Source organism: Mus musculus, chromosome 2 (assembly GCF_000001635.26).
Source record: "Mus musculus strain C57BL/6J chromosome 2, GRCm38.p6 C57BL/6J".
Classification (NCBI taxonomy): Eukaryota; Metazoa; Chordata; class Mammalia; order Rodentia; family Muridae; genus Mus; species Mus musculus.
In genome coordinates this window covers 169,263,323-169,288,040 of record NC_000068.7, presented here as the reverse complement: position 1 = coordinate 169,288,040, position 24,718 = coordinate 169,263,323, and positions in this window count along the sequence as shown.

The window sequence follows — 24,718 nt, the reverse complement described above, 5'->3', positions numbered from 1 at the left end:
GCAAAGCAACGACTAACACAGAGGCTCATCCTTCTTTGAAAACCACTGGCTTATCATAGCTACTGAAAATCAACAAATGCTCAGGGGCGGGTGAGCACTGTCCTTCCAAAGGGACAGCAACCATCAGGTCCAGCATCCTGCTGACGTGTGCCAACACCTGCTGTCAACACATCTTCCCACTTTTTCAAGGAGAAACTCTTACGTTAGTGTGTGAATTGTACTAACTATAGACTCTCTGAAAGCAAGATAGTCCAAGTTATATTTAGTACAATGACTACATTTTTGAGATTTGAGGCCAATTATGGTTCATTTAAGATTAATTATTTGAAAAGAATGCAGAACGTCAAAATGATGGCAAGGATGATGAAGGTAAACTTTATATAAAAACTTAATCTCATAATCTTAACTTGGCCACAGAGTTTTCATCCATGTAGCATGATGCAGACTCAAAGAATTATTAATAAACCCTATACATTAATATGGAGGTTTATAGTAAAAAGACAGTGGGGGGTGAGGTGGGGGACAGTGGAGTTCACAGTCAGAGCATTGAGATTTTCCTAGAAATGTAAGATTTCTCATGTGGTACCATAGGTTGAATACATCGCCTGATTCTCATGTGGTACCATAGGTTGAATACATCGCCTGATACATTTCTCCAAACCCATGGAACATACCAGGAGAGTGAGTCACGATGTAAACCGTAGACTCAGGGTAACAACAACATGCCAATGATGTCTGTGGATTGTATTAGATGTATCTCTCCAGGGCAGGAGTTGGATAATGAAGGAGGAACGTCTCTGGGAAGAGAGGAGACTTTTCAGAACTCTCCCGTTCACACGAGTTTCCTGTTAACTAGAAATTGTCCTTAAAGGGGCTTCTTTCTACAGTGGGCAGCGGTTGCAGAGACTCGTAACCTGTCAAAGTGCTTTTAAAAGAGTGATTGCGAATACTCAGCCCTAAGCATAGCATACATAGCACCTTGTATACAAGGCTCCGGGAACGTCACAGAAGAGCAAGTCATGGCACTCACGAACTCCCAGCAGCTATGGCCACTTATGCAAGACTGAGCCTGGCCAACATTCATGACCCTGGTGGTGAATGGGTGACTGAGAAGATCACAAGGCCCCACCCCCCAGCTGAGTTTCTATTGGCAGTTGATGGCTGCTGGGGGAGGGGCTTGTTTCTTCAGTGGTATGACCACTGGCAAGTTGCCCACGATCCAGTAAATATCCCTCACTTGCATTTACACAGCCGACCCTAATTCAATTCAATGGGTCACTCAAAACAAACAAACAAACAAACACAAGACATAAAATTAGAAAGGACACTCGGTGAGAAGAAGCTGTCTAGAGGGAGATGAAGGAGGTCAAAAAGGGTGATATGGGTTAATAAGATCAAAATGCACTGTAGACGTGTATGAAGCTGTCACAGATATGCTAACCGAAAGGCAATCAATGCTCTACAATACAATCTGTTAATAAACAGGAAGTCGACGTATTTGAGCCGCATAGTCACATATGTATAATACATGATACCTATATGTACATATGCATGCACACATATGCCATTCAAAGACTGTGGGTAAAGGGCTTTTATACATTACAAGTGCCTCTGAGGTAAGGTTTCTCTTTTGATCTGTATTCCAAACGCTCAGTAAACAAACTTATTTAGGCTGTGCTCACTCTGTAGAGCAGAGATGAGCCAGGCGATGACTTGGACCCACTGCTGTGCGAAGCCTCTTTTCCCTTCAGTAAGCATCGCAACTGCTCTGTGGCCGTTACACATGCTTCTGAGCAAGTGGGCAATGGAGAAAATAAAATAACCGTAGAAAGGCAGACATCAGCAACAGGTTCTGGCGTCGTCCTATGCACAGCCTGGTTAGCCATAGAAAACAAAGATGAACTGTATACTCTTGAAACTAGGACACATTTTCAAACTTTCCTCCATTAGAAATGATAAATGCCTGAGGATATAATTGTCTAACTTGGCTTGAACATTCTGTGGTGTATATATGTATTGAAATACTGTGTTACTGGGGTGGCTTGGGCAAGGGAGAGTTGCTCCACCCCCAAACATACAGCAGGCAGCTAAGCTGGCTCTGCCCAGAGGGCATGAGAACAGGAGAGCTGGCCCCAACCCTCACCTGGGATGCAGATCAGGCCCTGTTGATGTCAGCACAGGAGAGCTGGTGGGCTGACCAACTCAGCTTCCACCTAGGCCCAGATCCAGGACTCTGAGTAGGCCCACCTCAGCATATACCCCATCTATCAGCTGCTGGAGCGTGGGAAGGGGCCAGTCCTGTAGATCCAAAGTTGCAGGATTGCCATGGCACAGGAAAGGCAACGGGATGCCAGAGGGGAGTCCCTGTGAGGATCCAGTATTGAGAGTGTAGCAGAAGGCTGGGGTCTCAGACCAGAACAATGATGCACTGCAATGAGTATTTGAAAGTAAAGAAGTGTGGACAAAAGGGTGTGCTGTGGGACACACTGTGACACACCTCAGCATCCATGGCCAGTGTGTGTGTGTGTGTGTGTGTGTGTGTGTGTGTGTGTATGTGTGTATGTGTGTATAGGTATGTGTGTATGTGTGTGTATATGTGTGTGTGCATGTGTGTGTGTTATGTGTGTATGTGTGTGTATATGTGTGTATCCATGTATGTATGTATGTGTATATATGTGTGTATGTGTGTGTATGTGTATATATGTGTGTATGTGTGTGTATGTGTGTATGTGTGTGCATGTATATGTGTGTATATGTGTGTATATGTGTGTGTATATGTGTGTGTATGTGTGTATGTGTGTGTATGTGTCTGTGTATATGTGTGTGTATGTGTATATATGTGTGTATGTGTGTGTATGTATTTGTGTGCATGTGTGTGTATGTGTGTGCATGTATATGTGTGTACGTGTGTGTGTGTATGTGTCTGTGTATATGTGTCTGTGTATTCTTTTGAGGGGACATTACAAGGGCTGAGGGTAGATAGGAAGGGATGAGGAGATGAGTTGGATTGGGGAGCATGATGTGAAATTCATAATGAATCAATAAAAATTTTTAATTAAAAAAAGAAACAGCACTTTACCACACAGATATATTTTATGTGTCTGGTTAAAAATAATGATTTTAAAATGTGGGTTAAAAGCATTGAAAACTTTTGTTACATTTATAAATACATGGGGATATAGAAAAATAATAAAATCATAGTTATTTAGTATTCCATAATTTAAAACATAAGGAATGTTGAGAATTAAAGGCTTATTTCTTTGTGGGCAAAAAGAAAACTGTCAAGACCCTGAATGCTCTTCTTCTCTCCCGTCAGCCATATATGGAACCCTGTAATTTGCCTGTAATCTCTAAATTTAAATCTACTGTTTTTTTAAGAGTTATTTTTATCATTATTTCAGTGTGTGTGTGTGTGTGTATCTGTGTGTGTTCATGTAGTGCACCAGGAAGTCAAAAGAGGGTGTCTGAGACTCTGGTACTGAATTTTGAGCTGCTTAACATGGGTGCTAGGAACTGATCTTGGGTCCTCTACAAGAGTAGGAAGTGTTCTTAGCCACAGAGCTAGCAGGGACATTTAAGTCTGTGCAATTACTGACTCTCAAATGTGCCATCGAGTATACAATCATTTAACTAAACCATGGCAACTAACATTTGGGCATACTGAACTATGCAAACAAGTAGGACCAGGACCTCGACCTTAGAAAATAAGTTTTATGGAGAAGTGCTATAATTCCCCTTTTTATTCATATTAAAATTCAAAGACTAAGATAAGTTCTTGAGGAAGACATGCCACCGGTGGGGTTTGGTTGATTTATGGCCCTGGAGACCTCATGGAACATTTTGTAATCCTATTAGCCCTGACTCCCTGTGAATACGTACATCTGGAGACATATATATTTATGGAAAATGAGAAATATTTTTTCTCTCCTACCTTATGTCTAAATAGGTCATGTTAGCAGTATTTTGAGTAGTTACTGGTTTTAAGCCAGTGTACTTCCAAGAGCATGGTAAATGGTGCTGGAGGAAGTGAGTGGGTGAGACCGTACCTGTCCCTCCTCAAAGTCCTCTGGGAAGTTAGATCATCGTGGATCAAAACAGAGAAGTGCAAGGTCAAATGAAACTTTAAATCGTGTGTGTGTGTGTGTGTGTGTGTGTGAGAGAGAGAGAGAGAGAGAGAGAGAGAGAATGCACGCACGTGTGTGAGTGTATGTGGATGCGTGTGCATGAGTGAGCATGTACATGTGTGTGTGTGTGTGTGTGTGTGTGTGTGTGTGTGCATATAGATACCAAAAATCAATGTCAGTTGCATCCTCAATCACTCTCTAGCTTCCTTTTGGAGAAAAGGTCTCTCACTGAAACTAGAGATCACTGATTCCACTAGACTGTCTGACCAGAGCTCCCCAGATTCTCCTGCCACCACCTCAGCAGTACCGGGACTCTGGGTGTATGCCTCTGCAGCCAGCTATTTACGTGAGAGCAAAGATGCAATCATGGATGCTCATGCTCGAGAGGCAAGCGCTCTATTGACTGGGACATCATCTCCCCAGCCCACTGCTTACGAGTTTAAAAGCTATCTCATTTCCTTAATAGGTGCAAAATAGGTACAATTCAATACTTTTAAATGATTTTGTCATTAGAAATTAAACAACATGGCAGAATGAAAATATTCTTAGTATGATAAACGTGTACAAAAATTATGTTGTTGGTGGTAGTGGTGGCCGAGTGTGTGATCATATGTATGAGAGTATATGTGGCCAACATGTGTGATCATGTGTGTGAGTGCATGCCACCAACATGTGTGATCAAGTGGGTACATGCATGTGAATTTGACAGTTTTGCTGAGCACTGCTCACATGTCGGGCGAGTTCGTCTGTCGTCACCGGAGGCAGCAGCCATGATGATTCCCCTTCATAGATGAAGGAACAAGAGTACTGTGTGGTTACCAAGGCTGCCCAGTGGGTGTCTGACTCCTGCTCTGCGCTGGCCGGAGGCTACTATTCCCGTGATTTCGCATGCACTATGTTGGTTTCATTACAGTATTTTCAGTGTTTCTCTGCAATCTCGTCCCTCCTTTTCTCCCTACCAGTACCGTTCCATGCGATCTCCTCTTTCCCCCTTTACATCTCAGCCACCCTGATGTCCGGACCCATCCATCAAAGCTCAAACACAGGCTGCTTCAACTCTCCAATGACGTCGTCAGACCAAGCTGCTTTTCATCCATGAGTCTAAGGTTTTCTTCTTGGATCAAAACAAGCACGTTAAAGCCAAGGACCCTTCCTATTCACCAGCATCTTTCCCCCGTCTCCACTTTCCCCATGTGTGACCAATTAGCACACTTGGCTACAACAGGTGCTAATGAGGCCAGGGTCAGGGATTCAAATCCCTCATGGCTGAAACTCGATGCTTCCTTCCCACCATCATGTTACAGCCTGGACCACAGCTGGCCCCCTCCTAGGAGCACCATATTGGTCCTGAGAGCAGTTTAGAAAGTTTTGCTCTGTCATGATAAATCCATCTGTGTTGCTGGACCAGCTCAGAACACAAGCCACACTGACAGGGTAACGGCAGATATAAGTACAAGCCAACATTGTTATTAGTTGAGTAAATTAACGATTTTTGCTTACTTTCTATAAATTTTAAAGGCAGTCTTTACAGCTCAATGGGACTGCTACTATATTTTTAAAAATTGAAGAGTATTGAGGAAGAGATGCTAAAAATTTCAGGATGTTGAATGGCATGTGCAGTGGGACCTCAATTACTTAAACTCATCAGGAAACGAGTTATTTTGTATATGTAAATTGTGCTCATATAATGAAAGTGTCTCCTTAGCACCAAATGGTATATATTAGGGATGAGGCTGGAAATCCTTCTGAGTGAAATTCACATTTCCTTGCCTTCTCAAGTATGGGAGCCTGGGAATAATTTATCTTGGATATCTATTATTTATAAGAAACACGATTTAAATGAAGTAAAATTTAGTTATTTACATAGATTTCCTTACTTGCACGTATGCGTATGTGAACATGCATGCGGCATGCAAATAGAGGTCTGAGGATGACGTCTGGGAATCGAACTCAGGCTGCCAGGCTTGGTGGTAAGCACCTTTACACACTCAACCTGCAAATGGGCCCCAAAGTGATAATTAGTAAGTGAAAACAAAGGCTGCTATTGTTTGGGTTTGGGGAACTGTTTGGTTGTTTGGTTGGTTTTGGTATTGTTTTCTCAGAGACAGAGTCTCACTGTGTAGCTGGGCTGGCAACAAAATCCCAATGATCATCTTGTCCCTGCTTCCCACGTACCAGGATCATGGGTGCGTCCCCATGTCAGACCATTATTTAACTCAGTTTCTAATTGCAATATATTTGTAGTTGCATGTTTAAAACTGGTAAAAACTTACACCCCACAAGTTTGTGTCCTCAATTTGTCTGGTGCTTCTCCTAACATCACCCCTCTCCCAGTGAGGACTGACTGTTTTTCTCATTTGTCACCCGTGATCCCAAGGCCTGGACTCATGCTACAGCTGACTGTGCATATATAGATGATCATATTGCCCTGAAGAAAATTAATGATAATCACAACCCTGAACCCAGTAAACTTTATTAGGTTCCAAGAAACATCAACTACCAACTGCAGAATCCCCTGAGCAAAAGCCCTGCTTGCCAGCAGGTAAGACATCTTTGTCCAAATAAGGTAATATTGACAGGTTACAAGGGTTAGGACCCTGGGCCCCACTGTAAAGGAAACCCAAATCTCTCTCTTCCCCTAATGTGAGTTAATTGTTTGACACTTTGAGAGTGTGAAGAACTGCCAAGAAATGAATAACTGAAAAAAATGTCATCACTTTTAGTCTCAGCGACTTCCTGTGGGTGCTAGAACAGCTTGCCATGGGCACGGTGAGATAAGCCAACATGGACTTCATCTCCCACAGTTGTGGAGGCCAAGAGCCTGAACTCTAGCCAGCTGAGGGCCACCTTCCACCAGAGGCTTGGGCAAGAAGCCCTTCCATTCTTCCAGCTTCAGTGACTAGTGACAATTCTCAGTTCTGATATTTGTGGTCACGTGACTTCTCTCTTAACCTTCACACAGCCCTCACAAGGCATGCGCGCGCTGATCTCAGGGCCCACCTGAGTAACCCAGAATTACTTTTCATCTCAGGGAGTCTAACATCAACAAAGACCCCACACTTTTTTTAAAAAAATACAGTAAAATTGACCAGGTTCAGGGATTAGCAAACAATGTCTGTGGAGGAACAATGGACTGCTCCAATTGCTATAACAAAATACCAGACTAGGTAGCAATAACATGGGTTTTGAACTTTCCAGAAGGCAGAAAATCCAATATGGCAGACATAACTAGGTTCCATCTCTGGTTTGGCTTCTCCTTCTAGTGCAGAGAGAGCTCTCTTTTCATGTAGCAGAACACGAGCTCTGCCTCCTCTTCTCATGCCACCCCTAATCCTACTAGACTGGGCTTGGCACAATGGCTTCATTTGGCCTTCATCACTTTCTTCACAGGCCTACTTCCCAACACAGTCATGAGAGACATTAGAGCCTCAACATATTAACTATGAGGAGAAGACATTCTGGACCACAGTAGCTGCAGTTCAGCCCGTTGCCCCAGTAACATCTGTTGCATCCCTCTCTTATGAGTTTGCTGTAGTCTTCTGTATCTTCTCATGACAATCTTCTCATGTTTCTCCTGTACAGCAACCATTCTTAGGGCCATTGATGTACAGGGGAAATCTGGGTGAGGAAAACAATAGAAGAAAGTAAATAAAGTAATGAGAGATATCCAAAAACAAAACAAAACAAAACAAAAAAACAGCAATGGCTGAAAGTATAATTGGAAATAAAGGTATTGGCAAAAATACATGAAGCCAAAAAGTCAATGCTAGAGCTTTCTTCTAAGAATTTGTTCTTCTCATCAAGAATGAACTCCAGCCCCTACATCATGGCCATACTGTAGCCTTGACTGATATAGGGAACCTCCTTTGAGACTGCTGATCAGAGAAGAGGAAGAAAAAGACTCCTGCAGAAATTGTTGCACATCTGATCATGCCTGGTGTTTTATTCAGTAGAGGGTTCATGCTCAGCCCTGAGATTCCCCAACCCATCAAAATTGTCATATTAAATGTTTTTGGTATTGCTGTCTTGGGATTTATCTTCTGTCACTGCCTAAATTCCTCCATGCTATTTATTAATTCACTCTTTCAACAGATATTTATAGACTGTGTACAAGTATTACACAAATGCTAAGGATAGAATATTGAACAAGAAGAGGCTTGGTCCTTTCCCTGACGGACTTACTGTCCAGGAATAAAACTCACTAAAAACTAACTAGCAGGTGGAGATGAAGATGGAAAACACATCAGTTGATCTAAATGAATCTTCTGAACTGAAAGTGTTGTTTGACACTTGTCTTGGGGAGACAGAACATACAGTCCCAGACTGGGAAACAACAGACCAAAATAATGATGCCACCACAGTCCAGCTTGGTTAAGCAATGGTTTTTCTAGGTTTTATATATAGGAATGTGGGAGATGGGTCACTTGCAGGAGCAGGGATTGACTCAAGGCATCTGCACCACTTAAAGCCACTACAGCATGGGTGACAACTCATGAAAGCTGGATCCTCTGCATTCCCTGCCTGTCTTGCTGGTAGTTCAGCAGGTCATAGTTTCCTCTGGGTTGCTCAGCTGGTCTGAGTCTTCTCAGCATTTCTTACTGCTTAAATAACATTGAGAAAGAAGGGATTTTATCCATCTGGTCAGTTTCAGGGACCTTCTGAGACTTGTGAGTTGTTACTTAATGAGTCTTAATTAGCCTCCCTTTAGCTCCTTCATTGAAGAGCTTCCTTGCAAAGTGGAAAGTTTCAACATGGAGGTAATGTCTACACAGTTGAAATCCTGGACTAGGTGTGTGTATATGAAGCACTCAGAAAGGGAAAGAGTCTCATAAACAGCATCACATCAATGGACTTATAAAATGACATAAGTGCTTCAGGTAGAGGTGACATTGGAGAGCACACATAAAGACCTTTGACATGGAAATATGCTAAAACAGTGGGGGAGTCAGGATGGGAGACAGACAGATCATGCCATGCTTTATTAGATATTTTAAGCCTTTGTTTTGCAATGTTTAGGGCACAGAGGAACCCATGGAAAGCTTTGTACAGGAAACTTGACATGATTATATTTGTATTTTGGAAAGATGGCTCTAGGCAGTCTTTGAGGAGTGGTTTTAAAGGCTCCAAGAATAAAACCAGGGACAGTTGAGATGGTAGGACTCATAGGATATTGATGAGGTCTTGGGTCAGAGCTATTTAAGAGGTAAAATTGGTGGAACCCAAGAATGGGTACAAGGGTGAGGATAGATAAGGCTCAAGATGAGACCTAACCCACCAGTTTGCTAATAGGATTTACCATTTCTGGAGAAAGAACATGGCCTCATATCCAAGATGGATAGAAATACTGTCTAATAGAGCTAATTATGATCACACTGAACTTGGAGACAGCTCTGATGTGTCCCAGAGCTGATGCTAAGGGTAGTTAAGAGTCAGATACTCACCATCGGGTGTGATGGTGCATGCCTTCAATTGCAGCACTCAGGATAGGGAAGCAGGTGGATCTCTGTGAGTTCAAGGCCAGCCTGGTCTACAAAGTGAGTCCAGGACAAACACAGAGAAACTCTGTCTCAAAACGAATAAACAAACAAACAAAGAGTATGGAGCTCAAGTAAAGGGTAGCACCTACAAATACAAATGCGTAAACATTAGAGTTGAGGGATCAATGAAACTACAGTCTGGAATGATCTTGATTATGTAAGTCTGGGACGGGACCTTATACAATACGGAGGTTCTAATTATCCAATGACCAGAGAATATTAAAATTAAATACATAATTATATTTATTTAGAGAGAAAATAATGTATTTTTCTTAGCAAGCATTCCTTGAATAACTAATATTCTGATTAGATTTAACTGTTACCTTGTCACAACCTAGAACCATTTGAGAAGAGAATGTCAGTTGAGGGATTGTCTAGATCAAGCCTACTGTGAGTGGCACCATTCCCTAGGCACTATCCCCAAGGTGTGTAAGAAAGCTAACTGAGCAGGAGCCTGGAAGCAACCCAGCAGGCAGCATTCCTCCGTGGTCTCTGCTTCATTTCCAACTTAACTTTTCGCCCTGACTTCCCTCAATGACAGATTGTGACAGGAGAATATAAGTCAAATAAACCTTTCTTCCACGCGTGGCTTTTTGTCACTGTGTTTTATTGCAGTCAAAGAAAGGCAAACTGGATCACCTATGTAGCTTAAAGGCCTAAGGTAGCACCGCGCAAGACCACAGGCAACTGGAAAGCTGGGCAGTACACAGGAACTTCAATAGGACACACTGTGCCGTGATGGTGTTGTCAAAGACACCAATAATCCTAGGCAAAGCCTTGTCTGTTTCCCTGAGGCTGCTGGGGTATCTCAATGGCGAGGCTTAAAAGAGATAAGATAACGTGTCTCTATCCAAGGAGATCATTCATGCAGGCTTAGTATGAATAGAACATACATGGACAATTAAAGGAACCCTTTTAGCTAGCCACAGAAGTCACCATCTTCAATTCGTTACCTAAACCCAGGAAAGAATTTGTTTTGTGACAATAAAGAAGACCCCTACTTCCTGTTCTTTATATGTGTTCTGTCAGTATGTCCCTGTTGCAGTGACAGCTATACCTATATTAAAGCCCACATAGACTTTACCTCTAGCAATGTTATTCTTGGAACATTGGCCACGGGGGCTTATCCCAGCTGAGTGGGTGAGGGGTGGGGGATTGAATCAGATCTGACTTGGGACCAACACTGGCTTTCATTTTTTAAATACATACTTTGATACAAATCCTTCCTCTAGGACTCTTGAGATGATCTTGGCATGGTTCTAACCCTATTGTGTGCCTCCCCCCAACACACACACACACACGATTAATTATTAAATCCACAGACAGCAAAATAAAAAAAAATTCTAGGGCGCATTGAAAATCAGGACCTATTTCATTATGTTGTGTCGTCTCAAGTACTAAATGTATTTGTTCACAGAAAACCTTGGACTAGACAATGCCACCCTTTGCTGCGCTGCTTGTGTCTCTGTGAAATCGGTAATTGGAAGGGGAATGGTGCTAATCCCATCACTCTGTTGGAACGGAACTGGGAGCTCCTTGATCAGACTGAGCACCATGCTACCACACAGGAAAGAGTTAACCGATCAGCTCGCCCATGGTTGCGTTTTGTCATGGGGGCCCCTTTAAAACATTTCCCTTAACAGTCCTTTTGAGCATCCCATTCGGTCCTGCAGATCTCCCCTTAAGTTGGCCATTTGGAACTTCTTCTAGACCCTTGACCCTTATTTGGATATGCTAATTACTCACTACCTTAATTTCCACGTCTGTACAGCTAGACCATCACAAGCATGTTTTGTAAAGGGCTCGGAGCAGCTTGAGATGAAGGAGTCTTCAGAATTTTTTAGAAAAGGAAAGCATGGGACTGGAGAGATGGCTCAGTGGGTAAGAGCACTAACTGCTCTTCCAGAGGTCCTGAGTTCAATTCCCGGCAACCACATGGTGGCTTACAACCATCAGTAATGAGATCCGATGCCCTCTTCTGGTGTGTCTGAAAACAGCCACAGTGTACTCATATACATAAAATAAATAAATCTTTTTTTTAAACATAGAAAAGAAAAGCATGTTAGATCTGAGTCCACAGTCCCAGGCCATGGCCGAGAGAGCTTGGGTAGACTATACTGAAATGTGTAAAATGGGCACACTAATAATGCAGGCACCTCACAGACGGAGAAAAGAATTCTCCAAGGCGATGGAGTGACAGCAGCATTTCAGTGGCTCTACCACAGCTAAAGGCAAGACTTTGGGGACTGAGGCAGGCCAGAGGGTGATCTGCAGCCCAGTGCCCAGGTCACCCAAAATCACTGAGGCATAGCAGGTCTCTAATCCATGAGTCAGCATCCTTTCCTTAAAGGCTGCATGGATATATGCATGTTCATGTGTGTATTGGGGTACATGGGTATGCAGGTGTGTGTGTGTGTGTGTGTGTGTGTGTGTGTGTGTGTGTGTGTGTGTGTGTGCATGTAATGTGTGTGCATATATGTCTAAACAAAAGACAACCTTGAGGAGTGTTCCTCAAGAACCATCTATATTATTGTACTTTTACAATAGGTCTCTTGTTGGCCTACAGCTCCACATGTAGACTGGGCTGGCTAGCAAGCAAACACCAAGGATCCACCTATCTCTTTCTCCTCAGCTGTGTGTTTGCAAGCCAGCAACCCACTCATAACCTTGTTTTACAAAGGACCGAGAAATCCAGCAGAGATCCTTGTACCTGCAAAGCAAGCGCTTTATCAATGGTTGTGTCAGTACCTCTGCTGTGGGTCATGCTGCTCGGGTGTGGTTGCTCACCCTCACACTGTGGCTGTAGTGACATTGACCCAGATGGCTTAGTGTTGTGTCAGTATGGGGAACTTCAGTTTAAGCCAAGCAAGTTACTCCTCTACCATATACTATCCTGGGTGGAGGCGTGGGCATGCCCTCAGCAAGCTCTTGTATCCCTCAAGTTGGTGAGTTACTGATTGGGATAAGACTCTGAGTCTATTTAGTCAGAAGTGCTTCTTAGCATTAGTTAGACAGCTAACTAGATAAGAAGTTAGGTAGTTAGCCAACTAGTCACCTAGTATAAAGTTGTTTGAGGTTTTCCTCTCACTCACCTCCATAAGCCTCCCTTTTTTGCATTTCGGATGAGATCATTCTCTGCTAGGCCTGTAAGACGCTTGAATTACTCTGTTTGTGCATGTGTGCCCGTGTGGGGCATATATGGTGTGTGAGTGTGTGTGAGTGTGTGAGTGTGTGTGTGTGTGTGTGTGTGTGTGTGTGTGTGTGTGTGTGTGTGTGTGTGGTGTGGTGTGTGTACAGGTGACACTGGGGTGATTCCAATTCTGTCCACAAATATCTTCATAATGGCGGACAGCCTGTAGTGGTTGAATCCACAGAGCTGGAGTGACATCTGAGATCCAGAGAGGGTCTAACAAGGACAGGGGAGAGGGAGAGCGGCAGAGTTCCGAGGACAAGCTCAGAGAGGAACTGACATTTGGAGCAAAACCTCTGGGAATCCTTTTGTAAAGCGCGTCACGTCAACGTGATGGGGATGGGGAGGGCAAGAGCACATCACGGCAACGTGACTAAGGGGCTTTTACCCTCTGCTGCTGCTGTGCCTCTCTCCACAGCCACATCTCCAGCCCCTGCTCAACTCTCCAAAACACACTCTCCTTATCTACGAAGTGGAAATGACAGCCAAACTCCTCTCACGGAGGTAGAGGGAAGACAGAATGCGCTGATTCATGGGAACAGGCTGACTTCACCTGGACCAACTTGGGCGACTGTTGGACACCTGACAGGTGACTCAGCGGGCAGTGTTGTGAGTCTCAGCCATGTGACTGTGCCACACTGGAGGAGCAGCGTAAAAAGACCTTACAGACTTCATGTTCACATTCCATCTTACTCAATTAACTACAAAAGCCTGGTGCCCTCACATGGAGAAATGACTAGAGCCAATTGGCTGAGAACATTCTGGAAGGAAAATTACAAAGAGTGGAGAGTCCTTCATCAGGAAAGAAGTGTGTCCCAAGAGGGTCAGAAGGGGGTGCCTTCATACCTTTGACACAAAGCAATGACCCCAAGTGTGTGGGGAGCAAATTATAGCCTTGACCCTGGTGGCTCACCATCCTGTGGTTCACTTTCCTGGAATAATGACATCAAGTCCTGGGAGGGCAGCCAAATCTTTAGTTTTGAAAGTTATTCATCTTTACACGTGATTCCTCATCAGTGGCAGAAGGAATATTGGCATTATTTAATTTCATTCAAATTACACTACCAAAAAAACAATTAAGGTGAATAATTATGAATCTAAGGTCAACTCAATTTTCTATAATAATGGGGTTTTTTTGTTCCCAGGCTCATTATTGCTAATCCCTTTCATAATCTTCGACATCTCACCTCATTGGGTTCTCTTCCAAGTGGCAGACAGTGAGCATCAGGCAAGATGAGGAGTGGAGACAGCGAGTGGCACTTTGCTGATCTTGGGAGAAAATAATTATTGTCTGTGTTCACCTTTCAGGGAGATGCTCATCTGCATATTCCCAAAGCAGGTGATGTGTGCATCAAAAGGAGGCCGCCCTGCCCAAGGCTCAGCGCACAGAAAGGAGGGTGGCTCCAGGGAAGGCTTCTCTTTATCATCTGAAACAGTTATTAACCCCCAGAAAAGGTACCTAAGGGGGGGCTTTAAAAGAAATGTTAGTGCAACCCAGAACATGTGTGTCCATGCATGTGCATATGCACACACACACACACACACACATATACACAGCACCCTACACCTACATGTACACTCACACACGCTCGTGCAAATGCACACACATGTATATGCTTGCAACACAATGCACAATACAACGACAATACAGGTTCTTTTAAACATTCAAACCCCCCTTGATTGACAGCTTTGAATAAAGAGGTTGAAATTGAGCATGATGATGCACATCCATCAGCCTAGCCCTGAGGAGGGTGAGGCAGGAGGATGAAGAGTTTGAGGCCAGCTTGGGCTGTATAGTAAGATCCTATCTCAGAGGGAAGAGAAAGGTGGAGGAGAGAGGGAGAGAAGGAGGAAAGGAGGGAGGGGCGGAGGGAGAGAGAGGGGGGACAGAGAGAGAGAGGGACAGAGAGAGGGGAATGGAAGTAAAAGGAAGGGAAAGAGGATGAGAGGGAGGGAGGGGAGGAAGGAAGGAGGGAAGAGAGACACAGAAGGAGGATGGAGGAAGAGGGAGAGGAAGGGACTGAAGCAAAGCTTGTTGCTTACAGGGCACTCGGATTTGCTTCAATTCCTGCTCTTAGAGACTGTCCCATTTGGATTAATGAACAATGGAAACTATGTTACTAAGACATGCTAATTTAACAGCCTCACATTTCAGACAGAAATTCTACCTCTTAGAAGTTCTTTGGAAAACGTGGTGGGTAAACTCTTGCATGCCTGACACTCTCAACCTCCTAGTATGTAATCCTCTGGCTGAACACTGCAGGGATGCCCCAAAGCAAACAAGCACCATCCCGTGTTCTCAGGCCCAACAGTGAAGCTATTTAACCAACAGGGAAACGGACAAAGGAGTGGGTACCAATTGGTCTTTGTGTTTTCAAGGCCATGCGCAGGATGGAGGAATTTAAAATGCAGATGATGGCAGGAGACTGAGCGCCTGAGTCCTGCCTGTCATAGCCCACCCAGGGCCATCTGCATCTTAATGAAGGGCTCTCTCCCACACCAGGTGCTTTCTCTCTCTAGTACCCACCCACTCACCATCATAGAACCCTCCTTAGGAAGCCGGTGCCATGCTCCAGCTGTGGGGGCAGACAGAGACTGGAAGCATCCTGCAAGCATTATGGAGGATGAGCCTGGGCAGCAGGCATCCCTACTCTGCCCCACAGCCAAGGGAAGCGCTGACACAATCTCCTGAGACCCTGAATATTTACAATACATCCTTCAGTTCTCCAACAAGCTTTGCGGGGAAGGGGAGTGGGCATGGACAGGAGCCTGCTGGTGGAGAGCAGAGGCCAATTCACTGCAGTCGATTTTCTCCCTCCTCCCGGGGAAAGAAGGAGCTGTCCCTGGAAGAACTGGAGGGCAAGTACTTCACGAGAAAGGAAAGAGTTTCATGACCAAAAGTGCAGAGGTGGGTCACACCTGTCACCACCCAGGAGAATCTGAAAGGAGTCACTGTGGCCAGGGCCAGGTGAGCAGCCTGACCTGATGCTGAGAACAAGGTGGGGGCCAGCTCAAGGCTGCCTGGCAGGCCATGTCAGGAACTGCAACTGCATCCTTAATACATTACCATTTCACAGCTAAGCAACCAAACGGTGGGGCAAATCAGTCAGCCTATGTATAAAGGATGAAATCTAAACACTTTTAAATATGTATTCCACCATTTTTAATCACATGTGTGTGTGTGTGTGTGTGTGTGTGTGTGTGTGTGTGTGTGTGTACAGGTACACATGTGTGCATGTGGAGACCAGAGGTCAACCTTTTGGTCATTCCTCAGGAAGCTGTCTATGTTGTTTTTTGAGACTTATTGAGGTGTTGTTGTTGTTGTTGTTGTTTTGGATGTTTGTTTGTTTGTTTGTTTTGTTTTCTCTTACTGCCGTGCTGCTCACCACTTAGGCTAAGTTGGCTTGCCAGCGAACCTCTGGAATCCGCAGTCTTCATCTTCCTGGTATTCAGGTTACAGGTACATCACCACCCCTAGATTTTGATAGGTGAATTCTAGAACTCTAACTTAGTTCTTGTACATGCTTTACCAGCCAAGCCTTTCCCCTGCCCCTTTCTTCAGTCCTCCAGCATCCCAGCATCCCAAGCGCTTTCACCTTGTTTCCCACCTCCTTGTCCCTTACCGTCCTCACACAGTCCTCTACCTAGTGATCTGTGTCAGATAACCGACTCTGGGTTCCACCTCAGCTGGAGAGCTGGACACCTGCATTCCTAGACCATCTTGGCCACGTTCTTTTCCAAACATCAAGATATACGGCCTCCATAAATTCCCAGAAACACATTAATGTTCACCTCCATAATGCCTTAATTGTCCAGAAACCATTAAGGTGACAAAGGGACAGATGTAAGTGGGAAGGGAGGAGAATAAGATGCCTAGATTAAGGGTGAAGGGTCCAAGACAGTCTCTCACAGGGGTGGGCGGGGGGGGGGGGGAGAGACATTGGGCTTTCCCTGTCCCCACAAGAATCGACTGACTCATGAATTATCTCAATACGATGCTAGTGTGTTAAGGGGAACTTTTTTAAAGTGGGATTTTGCAAAAGGTTAAATGGAAATGAAAGCTGAACAATTATTTCTGTCCTCCTGCCTGGCAGGGCTCCCGCTAATGTTTGTGTACAGAGGCGATAACGGCAGGATTCTTCAAAGCCTGTTCAGGGACAATCATATCATGGGCAAAAAAGGATTTGATTTTGTTTAAAAAAAAAAAAAAAAAAAAAGAAGGTACATTTGTAAGTGATATTGAAAGTAAAAAGACAGGATTGCGTGAGCTAAGTGCCTTATTTTCACCAGTGCTGGTGGGGTTCCATAGATCCTCATTGTGCCCATAATTGGGGCTTTTTTAAGTGGGAATAGAGATGAGTGTTTTCTTTTGTCTTTGAAGATGGCATCACTGACCCCCCCCAACCCCCAAGGGAGGGCCCTGCACTAGAAGTTCTGTTTCTGGGAAGCAAGAGGCTTTTGTTCCCGCTGGGCCTCCGTGTTCAGAGACCACTCTGAGCACAGCACATTGGGTCTGACCTTGCATTTTCCTTCATCCGTCTCAGTGTTGCTGTGGTTAACTTCATAGAGAGGAAGAGACTGAATACATTCGAAAGAAAATATTGTAATACCTTCTGGGTCTCTGGAGATGGCTCAGTCGGTGAGGGAGTCACCCCTACCATGCAAGTGTGAGAAACTGGAGACTGGGGTTTGATCCCCTAAAATCTAGGTTTAAAAAAAAATCCTGGGAGCAGGTGTGATGGGGAAGGCTGAACGCCGGCACCAAGGAGGTGGACACGAGACAGGAGCAGCCGGAACTCGCAGGGGAGCCAGCCTAGCCTGAGATGTTGGTTACAAGATTCAATAAGAGACACGGTCTCGAAATCAAAAGGAGATTGAGAAGCCTCCTGACACAAACTTCCAACCTGCACGTGGATGTTCAGGAAGGGGGGAGGGAGGGAGAGAAGAAGGGAGGGGAGGAAACTTCAAGCATGCAAGCCAGTAAACATCTTATGAATAGAGCAACTGTAGACTGACCATCAGCTGTACCAAAACCCCAAACCTGAAAGGCTCCCAACTTCGAAGCTTTCAAACACCAACATGAGGCCAGTAGTGAAAACCTCAGAGCTAGAAAACCTTATTTCCTGCCGAAAACCACTTAAAATGTTGTTCGACGTCACCTTCAGGCTGTGTCTGAGATATATATGAGACATAAACGAATTCTGTATTTAGCTTTGGTTCCCATCCCTAAGATACCTCATCCCATGCAGGCGTGACAGAAAAACCCTCCTCAGAAGGAGGCTGCAGTCCTCCTGGCCTGGTTCTCTCTCCTTCCATCTCATCTCCATGCCTGGCATCTCTGGGAACACAGGCCCTGCAAGCAGAGCCTAGTATAACTCCAACAGAGGGAGCAGCTTTCTCACGTGCTGGTGGCCTGGGGGGTCACCCCTCCCACCACTAATTTTCCTCAACATCTTCCAAGAGCCCGTGTTATTTCAACGTGTCTCCCGTGTAGCCACAGCCTAGGAGTTAGCTCCATTTGAGATCTCCTAATTGCATTTTGTAAAACAAGAAAGAGCACTCCCAGAAGCTTCCAAGGGAGCGCATTTCATATTTCGTTGCCCAAAATGTTGCTGCTGTTTATGCCTGAAAGAAATCAATAGGAAAAATCCCGACACTGAATGAGACAGTCCAGACCCACCTCGTGCTTGACGGAGCAGGTTTCTCTCTGACAGATGCCCAGGGAAGGGGCTCTCGGGAGTGGTCGGTGGTTCCCAGAAGAAAGGTGCCCATCAAACACTCTGTGAAAATTAAAACTCTCAGTGGTGTTTGTTGGTGAAAGCATTGAATGAGCAGATATTTTCCCTTTGTGTCCTTGATGAAGTTCTGATTACAGAAGTTGGTTTGTTTCGATTGGTCCTAGTAATTGCCTGTCACCTTTCCCCTCCTCCCTTCCTGCCCCTCAGAGTAGCTTCCCCACTTCTCCTTGAAGACTCCAGAGAATCCACTAACCCAAGTGGTTAGATGGGTGCTAACCTACTCAAAGATACAGGGAGATCCTTGCTCTTAAATCTTAACTCTCAGCAAAGATGGATCCAACAAGAACAAAGGAATTGTGGGGTGGGACAGCATCCCTACCTGCTAGACTTCCCAGGACCTGGGGATGCTGGTAATGTAATCCAGCATTGTATTCATTTGGTTTGGGAGGGAAGCAGGACTCGAGAAGGGAAAACATAGGGAGGGAAACAGGAAACAGAGAAAGACTGAGTTCTGGACTCAGGTTCTGCTCCAGACTCACTCGTGAGCCTGAATTGCAGGGGTCATGCTTAGCTGTGACCTTTGAGACCTCAGAATCCCACTCAATGCTGGGACCCCTGGTGTCAGTCTGAACTATTACCTGCAAACAAAGAGTGCCTGTCTAGTTTACCTCAGCTGTGCCGTGAGCTCTCGACGAACCGGAACTCCCACACACGTGTTCTTCCCTTTTCATACTACCTAACACCCAGCAGAATGTCACCCAGCCTTCCTGTCCCATGAGAATGCCTTGCACACAGAGTGGTTTTCTTTCAGATATCTGACAAGTGAGGATATATATATATATTTCCATCGCAGAAAGCTTCTCTGGGGGGCTGGAGAGACAGTTCAGAGGTTAAAAGAACTGGCTGATCTTGCGGAGGGCCGAAGACCAGTTCCCAGCACCCACATGGCAGCTTACAGTCATCTGTAACTCGAGTTCCAGGCATCCAGCATGCTCTTCTGGTCCCCACAGGCATCACACACATCTTGTGCAGCCATACACACAAGCAAAACACTCACTCATGTGCACAAAATTTGAACCTTTAAAATAAAAATCTAACTGCGCAGGATCTGCTATCATGACCCAAACCCAAGTCACGTGGCCAGCCTTGTAGCCAATGGAAGTGTGAGTGCATTCAGCCTGCGGGGAGATGAAGGAGCTGCAATGAGACTCAAGGAGAGCTGAGGAAGAGCGTCATCCTTCAGTAGCGAAGCCTCCCTTCCGAGTCTTTTCACTGCTCCGTTGCCACAGACAGGTACTGGATGGGCATCTGAGAGCTGCTTTGTAAGGGTGTGCTCGGCATCTGAATTCCAACCAATACAGTCCCCATGAACTTTTGTAACCCAATCCATTTCAGAGACAGGAACTGCCCGTAATGGGAGGCTGCGTGAAATATGTCCCCCAGAAAGGTAATGCACAGGTGCTCAACACTAAATCAGCCACCGCGGCATCTTCAACGGATTACAGGAGAGATGGCTTTGACGAATGCCTTCGCCTTGCCACGATTATGATTTCTTATTCATCTTGTGGGTTTTTAAACAGAGCCTTGTACTTAGTATTCAAATTAATGACTCCAATGTATTTGCCTGGATTTTCTTCTTTAAAAAGAATCATTTCGCACAGAACATGTGATGGTTATGTTTCTATGATAAACTTACTCGGTAAAAGCTTTCTCTATTTTATCATTTAGACAAGGAAATATCAGTAAATCAAACTTGAAAACCAGAGTGGAGGGGAGAGAGGCTTGCAGGGTGGAAGGCAAGCTTTAGATCCTTGGAGGCTGGGGAGATGACAGTAGATGGAAGGCAAGCTTGGACCCCTGTATGGGAGCCTGAGAATGTCCCAGAGTGTGCCTCTCTGGGTAGCAAAGTGTCATTGAACTCTTTCTTCGTTTGATTCGACAGCTTCCCTGAGCTGAGACAGATGTGCTGACAAGAACCTAAGCATTGACGCCGTCCAGGGTTCTAACCCAGATCCGTCATTTCCAAACTGCGTGATGACCTATGGGAAGAATTGGACTTCAGGTTTCCAAGGTTCAGTTTCATTCCCTGCAAACTAGGACAGAAGGTCAAGGGGTGCAGGGCAGAAGGTCGTGTGCATGAGCAGGGTCGTGCTGCAGAAGCTGCTGGGAAGATTTGAAATCCACATGTGTTGCTCACCCCGAGATGCCTGGTCCATGCTGGTCTTCTGCTGGCAGGAATCTTCTCCAGATGGTTACCATGGAGAGCAATGAGGTGTCAGAAAGGGATGGAGAGATGGCGCCAGGGTGAAGGGATTCCTGGGAACGCATGAGGACCTGGGTTCAAGTGCCACAAAACTGACATAAGAATCAGGCACAGTGGTGTGCCATGACCCCGGTGCTGGAGAGCAGGCACGGGCAGGCAGATCCCAAGGGCTTGCTGTCTAGTCAGTGGAGTAAGTTCCTGGTTCCATGGGAGACTCTGTCTCAAAAACTAAAGTGGAGAAGTGTTCAAGGAGAGACCATGTAGCATGAAGAGTGATAATCAACTCTTTCACTTGTGAAGTGTCCAAGAGCGGTGCATACCTATGATCTCAGCATTTGGGAGGCGGAGGCAGGACCACAAACCAGACCTGATCTACATAGTAAAACTTGGTCTCAAAAAGGAATGAATGAATGAATGAATGAATGAATGAATGAATGAATGAATGAAATGAAATCCGGAGGAGCTCCAAATCATAGAAAAATTGAAAGAGATCACAAAAACTGGTGGCATAGGGCTTATGGCCAGAGAGGTGAATCAATGGATAAAGGTACTTGCCACCAAGGCTGGGTTTCGTCCCCATGACCCACATGATGGGCAGAGAGAACTGGCTTCTGCCAAGTTTTCCTCTAATTTCCACACATGCTGTGGCATGAGTGGGCACACATACAAATAGAGGACAGGTAGATGATAGACAGACAGACAGATGATAGAGTAGATATGTAGATAGATGGTAGATAGGTAGATCAATGATGGATAGATAGATTGATAGATAGATAGATAGATAGATAGATAGATAGATAGATAGATAATAGGAAGATGATAGATAGATAGATAGATAGATAGATAGATAGATAGATAGATAGATAGAAAGAAAGAAATTGATTAAAAAATTTAAACAATGTAGTCTCAGCACACCCTGCATCTGTGTCCCCTCCCTTGACACTTCATCCCCCAGATCCTCAGGTGACACTTGCTTTGACTGATAAACGAATGTGGTTGCCTTATTCCTTTTATTCTGAGTTCCCTGGTTTTCACCCGGGCCTCTCTTTTGTCCTGAGGCAACATGGGAGACTACATGACATTTAGATGTTTTGTCCCCTCAGGACCTTGCTGACTGTGACATTTACTTGTTTCTGGCGACCTTGTCAGTTTTGAAGAGTGTTAGGAATTTTATAGGGCTCCCTTCTGTAGGTTATTTTGTAGGACAGGGGGCTCACAGGAGATAAAATCCAGTACCATTTGGAAGGGTACTGGAGCTGGAGGGATGGCTCAGCTGTAGGAGCCAGTGCTGCTCTTACAGGGTCTCTGTCCAGCTCCCAGCCACTGAGGGCAGTGCATGGCAACCAGTAACTCCAGCTCTGGGGCATCTGGAGCCGTCTTCTGGAGTCTGCGAGCAGCTGCAGACACTTGTGCACACATACTCACACTCACATGCATGTCAACAACAAAAATAAAAAAGTTTAAATGCACCATTTGTAGGGGTTGAGTACACTCAGAATTTGCAGCCACCACACCCATGGGATTCAGGTCACTTCCAACCATCCTCTCAGGCAAGCCCCTGCTTGCAAACCTTAGCAAACCACGGCCCCTCCCCCTTGCTCCCAGCCCCTGGCATCATCACTGGCTCTCTGTCTCCATAGATTCACCTGCTCTCGACCTCCCATACGAGCTGCTTCCTGGCCAGCCTTTAACTTTGCCTACAATTTCTGACTTTGTGCAGTTTTTGCTAGAACTTAACAAACCAGCAAATCGCCATGAAAATCATTACCCATCGCCCTGTCTACCTTGAGTTTTAGAAGTCTAAATATTCAAGGGGGTCAAATTCAAATGTCTATCTTTTTTGTCTTTTCTCCGAATTGAAAAGCTATGTTTTTGTTTTAATGAGTGGACTAACAGAAACTAACAGAACAGATTCAACTTCATCCCTGACTTTCCACTGCCTCTGAAAGTTTTCTTTTTCCCTCCCGCATAACGCCATAGCTTTACTAACAGGGCTACAGTCGTTCTAATTCTCTTATATTATTTAAGTGTTCCATTTGTCAAGTTTGCCTCTCTATCTACTCTTGTGATAAAACATGTATGCACCTCTTCTGATGAGCACATAGATACACATACACATAAACACACACACACACACACACACACACACACACACACAGTCGCCCGTACACTCTCCCTTGCATTGTACACACATGACAGCCATTCTCTTTTATATATGAGATCTTTTGGTTCTGCATAAATCTTTTAAAAAGGTGCTAACCAACCTTTTAGCTACCTTGAAATCCGCAACAAGGGGTGTTTAACTGAGCACAAAGGAAATTAAAACAATCAACGAATGGAGTTACTTGATCACTCTCCCTGGTGCTTAATTTATTTGCTCCCCTGAGCAGTTGGACTTGGCTCTGCTCTCTTCCCAGGGCCAGTCCCATTTTGGCTCACCCTCACTTCCTGGAAGTTGGGCTAACTCAGCCATAGGAGAAACTTGAATCTCTCATTTCATTTAAAGAAAAACCATGCTTCTTAGTGGATTCTATATTCTTAAATAGTCATCTAATCCACAAAACACTTCTTATTTCCCTTAAATCTAATTGTATATGGTAATACAGGAAACTGTGGCAGAAACTGAAGAAGCTCCACCCACATTCCCAATCCAACATCTTGTCACACGGCTTCCCAGCACATATTCTGACTGCAGAAGCTGCCTGAGACAGCTGACCCCTCAAGGATATAGACTAGAGATGCAGGGCTCTTGGGAGCGGTGTCCCTCATAACTGATAGGGTTTGGCAGAAGAATTTTCAAGTTCCTTTGAACTTGCGTTGGAGTCTCCCTGTGATCCCTGTTCACCACCCACAAGATGCCCACTGGGAACTGGGAGTCCCAGGTACCCATGAGCACCAGTTGCAAAGACCTCTTGCTCTCTCTGCTGTTTTCATCCTTCCTGGCCTGGGTCTGCCCTCCTGTGTGTCCTTCAGATATCTTCTCCCTCATTAGCCTCTTGTACTGAAATCTTTATCTCATCTTTACCCATGACATTCAAAAAGTTTCCTGTTTGACTGCTTCAGATTTTAGCACAAAGGCAGGCGCTGATGGTGGTGACAGTTAACACCGCAGTCCCCACTGGTACCTGAGTGACACGCTATATTCCATCTTCCAAAGGCTCTAACTTCCTGTGAGAAAATTCAAACCTCCTGTAAATTTACCAGAAAGTGTCTTGGGTGTCAGGTGGCCCAAAGCTGCCTTTGTGCCTGATCTCTGCTAAGGTTTACATGCTCAATAAACATTGTTCTAGCATCAACTGTGTGCTCATGCAAAGTGATGCTGTCTTTCAATATCAAGAAAGCACTCTTAAACTGGACATAGTGGTCCAAGTCTGTAATTCTACCATTAGGGAGGCTGAGGCAGGAAGATCAGGCATTGAGAGCAAGCTTTGACTGCATAGTTCAAGACCATCCTGGGCTACATGAGACCTTGTTGAAATAGATGATAGGTAGATAGATAGATAGATAGATAGATAGATAGATAGATAGATAGATAGAAAGATAGATAGATAGAGATAGATAATATTGAAGATAGATGAGATAGAAGATAGATGATAGAAAATAGATAGATGATATAGAAGATAGGTAGATAATAGATGATAGATAGATAGATAGATAGATAGATAGATAGATAGATAGATAGATAATAGTAATATTGAAGATAGATGATATAGAAGATAGGTAGATAATAGATATATAATAGATGATAGATAGATAGATAGATAGATAGATAGATAGATAGACAGACAGACAGACAGACAGACAGACAGACAGACAGACAGACAGAAAAATAGGAAAGCAAGGAGAGACGAGAAGAAGTAAAGAAT